This window comes from Cucurbita moschata, unplaced genomic scaffold, assembly GCF_002738365.1.
Source record: "Cucurbita moschata cultivar Rifu unplaced genomic scaffold, Cmos_1.0 Cmo_Scf00058, whole genome shotgun sequence".
Lineage (NCBI taxonomy): Eukaryota > Viridiplantae > Streptophyta > Magnoliopsida > Cucurbitales > Cucurbitaceae > Cucurbita > Cucurbita moschata.
This window is the reverse complement of record NW_019268574.1, coordinates 1,067,918-1,075,464: the sequence shown is the minus strand read 5'-3', so window position 1 is coordinate 1,075,464 and position 7,547 is coordinate 1,067,918.

The following is a 7,547-nucleotide window of genomic DNA, read 5'->3' as shown; positions in this document are numbered from 1 at the left end:
ATGTTAGTGGTCATGCTGTAGGTGCAATATTAGGATAGAAAAAGGGGAAGGTACTTCATCCTATCTATTATGCAAGCAAATGTTGAATGAGACTCAAGTGAATCATACAACCACTGAAAAAGAATTGTTGGCTGTAGTATTCGCCGTTGAAAAATTTAGAGCTTATTTATTTGAAGCGAAGATAAAGTGTACACTGACCACGCAGCAATCAAGCATCTAATGATGAAACCGAATGCAAAGCCAAGATTAATTAGATGAATTGTACTGTTACAAGAGTTCGAGATAGCAATCATGGACACGAAAGGAGCTAATAACCACGTAGCGGATCACTTATCTAGAATGGAGAACATAGAAGAAAGAGTCAATAGCAAAGAAATTGATGATGCATTTTCGGATGAACAGATGCTTGGAATAAACAGTAGTAGTAGAATGGCAGCAACTCCATGGTATGCAGACAGCAAATTTTTTGGCTTGTGCCATCATACCGAAGAGAAAAATTATCAACAAAGGAAGAGGTTTTTCCACGAATCCAAAAGTTACATTTGGGATGAACCTTTTTTTTTAAACAATGTGGAGACGGCATAATGAGAAGATGCATTCCAGACAACAAAATACCAACAATTCTTGAACGATGTCATGCATCCCCATATGGAGGTCATTTTGGAGGGTAAAGGATAGCAACCAAGGTATTTCAATCGGGTTTCTATTGGCCAACAATTTTTAAAGATGCAAAAGAATTTTGCAATAGAACTTTTTGATATATGGGACATTAATTTTATGGGACCATTTCTGCCCTCTTATGGGAATATGTGGTTGTCGACTATGTGTCCAAGTGGGTGGAAGCAATAGTTTGTCCATCTAACGATGGGAAGACCGTACTCAAGTTTTTAAAAAGAAACATATTCACTAGGTTTGGTGTACCAAGAGCATTAATCAGCAATGAGGGAACGCACTTTGTGAACAGAGTGATGAATAGTATTTTAGAGAGATACAATGTAAAACATAGAGTGGCGACACCTTATCATCCACAAACCAATGGACAAGCAGAGATCTCCAACAGAGAAATTAAAAATATTTTGGAAAAGGTGGTACAACCCAACAGGAAAAATTGATCGGTGAAACTTGATGATGCATTACGGGCATACCCAATAGCCTTCAAAATCCCTTTAGGAATGTCTCCTTACAAGCTAGTTTTTGGGAAGGCATGCCATCTACCCCTAGAATTGGAGCGTAAAGCATTTTGGGCATTAAAGAAGTTAAAGTTTTGACTATGCAATAGATAGAGACTTGAGGCAAATGCACATAAATGAGTTCGAGGAATTCAGCCACCTAGCCTATGAAAATGCTAAGATGTACAAAGAAAAAACAAAAATGTGGCATGAAAACAAAATTAAGCCTAAGGAATTCTACCAAGAGTGTTGCCGTGCAACTCAAGGCTGAAATTATTCTTTGCAAAATTAAAATCAAGATAGTCGGGTCTGTTTATAGTTGAAGAAGTCACTCCTTGTAACGGTAAGGGTTTCAAAAAAAAAAAAAAAAAAGGAAACGCCTCAAATCTCGCCGGAAATCGTGGGATTTCCGGTGAGTCATGCCTTGCCAGCCAGAGTGTATTAATGTGTATTAAACCCTAGGTACCTTAGTAGTCGTCTTTTCCTTTTTGAGTCACTGTCATACCTGTGAGGGAGGAGCCGAAGGGTTTAGGTGAGGGAATGAAAACGTCGTGAGACTTCAGATCGGGTTGGGAGATCAATAACGCCGTGAGCTTTAGGTAGGATCAAGTGCCAGTGTACGTCGGGCAAGGAGGGACAGACGCGCCACCGGAGATGGACGAACGACGACGCTTCCATAGGTGACAGTAGCCAAGCTTGCGATTAGGGCTATTGAGGCGTTTCGGCGAGGAAGACGAAGCGGCAGGCGCGGGTCGACCCTCGGCATTCTGTGGTCCGTCTCGACTGGCGTGCAGCCCACACCTCGCAGGCCGCGCTCGGACACCACCATTGGGCCTCATTCCTTTTCGGCCCAAACTAGAGGCGCGCCCAGAAACCCTACGTCGTTAGGGTTCTTCGTAGCCCGTCGGTTTCGGCTCCACCGGCAGGTCGGCTCGGCAACTTGGCGACGCGGCTCGACGGCTCGACATCCGAACCATATACCGATTTCTAGGTTTTTGACCCTTCTGGAGCCATTCCCACCCTTGTTTTAGCCATCTGAGGTCAGTATAACTCCATTGTGATAAAATAGCTTGTGATAGAGACGTACCTTGGTAGCTAGGCATAAGAGCTAATTGTGAAAGGGCTCTAAGTGTATCATGTTATCTTATAGGAGGTAGTTAGGCGCCGGAGTTAGCATTGTGGGTGACTTTAGCCAAGGCCAAGGAGGTAATTAACCTTACTGTTGGCGTTAGTTATGTATGTATGTGGGTGCGTGCCCTGTGGCTCTTGCATGCACCATATGTTGTTGCTGTATGCTAGGTTGGATGTTTCTTGCAGTGAAATACTATGCATGCTATGTTTATGTATGTGATTCTTGCAGTGAATTGCTATGTATGCCATGTTTATGAATATGATGTTGTGACACAGTGTGTTGCCTGTATGTATGATGAGTTTGATTGACATGTCATGATTGTAATGAGAACCCCGCATGCTATGAATGAGATGACTAGTATGCTATGATATGCTTGTTCAATGTGGACCCGATTATGCTATGATATGCTTGCTCAATGTGGACCCGGTTATGCTATGTAATGGGGCGAGGGGATGGAACGTTGAATGTATAATGCCATGGAGGTAAACCTTAAGAACCTCATGCACGCTATGGTTATGTACCTGGGGCACTCCCCCGTTATGCTACTGACAGTATGGATGCGTATATTCGATATTGTGTTCGCCACGATATCATGCAGGCCCTCCTTTGTCCGTGGCGTCCGGTATTGTATGTCATACATACCCGACCAAGCCAGGCCCAGGGAGTTCGCTTGCAAGCTCGCCTGGTGGGCCCACAGACACACATGTGGGCCATGTGTGGGAAATTACCATGCATCCACCCCCGCCCGAACAAAGCAAGGGCCTAAGGCCATGGGAAGGAATGGAAGATAGACCCCTCTCTTGGCTTCGTTCTTCTAACACTGTGCGGCATGTATGGTTATTATGTGGGACATGTATGGTTATTATGTGCGACATGTATGGTCATTATGTACGACATGTATGGTTATTATGTGCTATAGGTATGGCTGTTATGTGCGACATGTATGGGTATTCTATGCGACATGTATGTGTGTTGTGTTCGACTTCTTGTATCCAGATGTATGATTATGTGCTTAACCCCAACAGTGGGGCGACTTACTGGGTATTTTATATAATAATCAAGCCACGTGCTGCCCATATTTTCAGGTAAGGGCAAGGCTCCCATGTACGACTGACGGTGGATGCTGCGAAGGCCATGGAAATCCTGAGGAGAGTTTGTAGTGTCGTAGGCGCCTTGTTGGATTCTTTTGGGTTCATAGTTATTGCAATTGTTTCCTTTAGTTCTTTGTTGATTATTTCTAGGTTAGGTTGTCGTTATTGACTTTCCGAGGTATGAACTGCTTATAATAATGAACGTATTGTTGTTATTGAGACTATCTTACGTGAACTCTTGTTCTGTTGATTATGCAAGTATAAAGTCACGTCACTAATTAGGTTAGAGAAAATTAGGGGCGTTACACTCCTTATGGGGCAATAACGATAAAACATGGAGATGAAAGGATACCTTTCACGTGAATGGATAGTGACTCAAGCCGTAGTTGGGTGGAGAAGTAAAAAGAGGTATTGCCTCTTTGAGCTTAAATAGTTGAAAAATAAAACATTTTGTGGCAAAGGGAGCTGACAAGGAACGACAACAGGTAACAAACTTCTGGGAATCCAATATAAATTTCCTTCTCCTTTTATTTATGCACTTATAGTCATTTTTAAAGAGTTATCTTCGCTTTTTTTTTTTAGATTTTATTTTACTTTTTATCATGAATGACTAGCATGCCCCAAGGAAGTAGTCAATTTTTTTAGATGAATTAGGAGGATTCTGATGTGGGTAAAAAGACTAATTTCAACATAGGAAGGAGGTTAATTACACTTGGTACATACTAGGTTGTGATTAGTGACAAAGTTATCCTCTTTCGATGTATGCTGCCATAAAGTACAGTGTTCTCCCTCATTTGCATGAATTTGATCTAATTGTTGTCCACTTTGTTAAAGATCACGTATTTGTTTAGATTGCTGTCAGTTAGTATCTAATTAAATTTCCGTTAGGACTTAGATCTAGTTTTTTATTTGATTTAGTTTTGATTTGATTAGATTTTATTTTGATTTGTTTACTGGTTTGTTACCAAATTTTTTTTTGCAGATTTTTAGGTAGATTTTCTGAATATCTTTTGTGTTCTCTATATAAATATGGAGCATTCTTGCTCTTCATAATTCAATCATCTCATCTACCATTCAATAAATCCCTCTTTCACTAACAATTGGTATCAGAGCAATCTTCTTAAGGGATCTATGAGATCAAAAATGGGAGAATCAAGTTGAGCAATCTTCTTAAGGGATCTATGAGCTCAAAAATGGGAGAATCAAGTTTTTCAGCTATTGCACCACCAGTCTTCGATGGAGACAATTATCAAATGTGGGCAGTTCGTATGGAGACTTATTTGGAGGCCTTGGATCTTTGGGAAGCAATAGAAGAGGATTACGAGGTCCCTCCGCTTCCAGCAAATCCTACTGTAGCACAAATCAAATTACAGAAGGAAAAGAAGACAAGGAAATCAAAGGCAAAAGCTTGCTATTTGCCACTGTATCTGAAATGATCTTCATGCGAATAATGTCCCTCAAAACAGCAAAAGAAATCTGGGATTATCTCAAGGCTGAATATGAAGGAGATGAGAGGATTCGTGGAATGAAAGTCCAGAATTTGATCAGAGATTTTGAGTTGCAGAAGATGAAGGAGTCAGAGTCAGTAAAAGAGTACTCTGACAGACTTCTCAGCATCGCCAACAATGTGAGATTGCTTGGTTCTGTATTAAATGATTCCAGGATAGTTGAAAAGCTGCTAGTCACTCTTCCAGAGAAGTTTGAAGCCACCATTACTACTCTGGAGAACACCAAAGACTTGTCAAAGATTTCTCTTACAGAGCTCTTAAATGCTTTACAAGCGCAAGAGCAAAGGAGGTCTATGAGACAAGAAGGGGTGATTGAAGGTTCCTTACTTATTAAGCATCAAGACAGCCGCAGGTATAAAAATAACAAAAATTTCAAAAATCAATTGACGTATGGAGATTCATCTGCCAATTATCAAAAGACAAAAGGAGGAGGTTTCAAAAAATCCTATCCACCTTGCCGTCATTGTGAGAAGAAAGGTCATCCACCATACAAGTGTTGGAGAAGACCTGATGCCTTCTGCTCCAAATGCAATCAACTTGGACATGAAGTTGTGATCTGCAAAGCCAAAGATCTGGTGAAAGAAGTAGATGCACAGGTCGTTGATCAAGAAGAAGAAGAAGAAGAAGAAGATCAATTGTTTATGATCACTTCTTCCTCAAGCAAAGAATCAAGCGAGAGCTGGTTGATTGACAGTGGGTGCACAAATCACATGACATATGACAAGGAGTCTTTTGAGGAATTAAGAGACACCGAAGATAAGAGAGTGAGGATTGGCAATGGTGAACACTTGGAAGTCAAGGGAAAAGGCACAGTAGCTATAACAAGCTATGAAGGTACAAAATTTATTCCAGATGTTTTATTTGTGCCTAAAATTGATCAAAATCTCTTGAGCGTTGGTCAGTTACTTAATAAAGGTTATAAAGTGTTGTTTGAGAATAAGCGGTGCTTGATCAAAGATGCTAGTGGCAAAGACTTGTTCAACGTCAAAATGAAAGGAAAAAGCTTTGCTCTAAATCCGACGGCCTTTATATCCAGAGCTGGTGCCACTGGGACTAGCACAAAAGACTTGGGCACTTTCATCATCGAGGTTTGCTTCAGATACAGTCAAAGAAGCTGGTAGAAGAACTCACTGACATTGATGATGACATGTCTCCTTACCGTGCTTGTAATTTTGGGAAGCAACATAGGCAACCCTTTCCTAAACAGGCATGGAGAGGCTCTGAAAAGCTGCAACTGGTTCATGCTGATCTTTGTGGTCCTCAGCGAACACCATCACTAAATGGTAATCTTTATTACATTGCTTTTATTAATGAACTAACAAGAATGTGTTGGATATTCTTGCTAAAGCAAAAGTCAGAAGTTGCGGGTGGATTTTGGAAATTCAAAATCGAAGTTGAGAATGAAGGTGCATGCTTGATTCAGACTATAAAGTCAGATAATAGCAAGGAGTACACTTTAGAAACTTTTAACAGGTTTTGTTTAAAGGCTGGAATTGAACATCAATTGACAGCACCATACACTCCTCAACAGAATGACGTTAGTAAAAGGAGGAATAGATTCATAATGGAGATGACGAGACGCATGCTTCATAAGAAGGATCTTCCAAAACGTTTTTTAGGAAAAGCAGCAAACACTGTTGTGTGCTTGCAAAGTCGAATTTCAACAAAAGATGTGAAGGTCCTCACACCATTTGAAGTTTGCATGTTAGAAAAATCTGAAGATAAACGACTAGAAGGGTCTGAAGATGAACGACAAGATGCTTTGGTTGATGATGCACCTGTTAGAGGAGGAGCTCTCGGTGATCGAGAAAAACAAAATCTGGGAGTTGGTTGATCGACCTCTAAACAGAAAAATAATTGGAGCAAGATGGGTGTTCAGAAAAAAGCTTGGAGTTCACAGCTTCTAAACAAGGAGGAGTGTTAAAGATCACGTATTTGTTTAGATTGCTGTCAGTTAGTATCTAATTAAATTTCCGTTAGGACTTAGATCTAGTTTTTTATTTAATTTAGTTTTGATTTGATTAGATTTTATTTTGATTTGTTTACTGGTTTGTTACCAGATTTTCTACAGATTTTAGGTAGATTTTCAATATCTTTTGTGTTCTTTGTATAAATATGGAGCATTCTTGCTCTTCATAATTCAATCATCTCATCTACCATTCAATAAATCCTTCTTTCACTAACACACTTGCTCACCAAACCTCAAGTCAAAGCACCAATACAAAAATAACAGCAATCTATTCTCAAATAAGAAAAAGAAAAATTGACAGCAATCTACTGTCAAACAAAAACAGAACAAATGACAGCAATCTGCTTTGAAACAAAATGAAAAAAAATACAACAATTTAATGTTTGAAAAAAATAGATATATATATTACAGCAGCCTACTGTCAAGAATGACAGACTATTGTTATACAATAATAATAATCTAGACAGCAAACTACGGTTATACAAAGATAGTATAGTAGCCTGCTGTCAATAATAATTTAAACATCTGGCTGTTGTTATATAAAAAGTACAGTAGTCTGCTGTTTTAAAAAAATATAATAATAATCTATACAGCAGGCTGCGGTTATATAAAAAAGTACAATGGCATGCTATCTAGAAATGACAGCATACATATATTAATACAAAAAAAAAAAAAAAA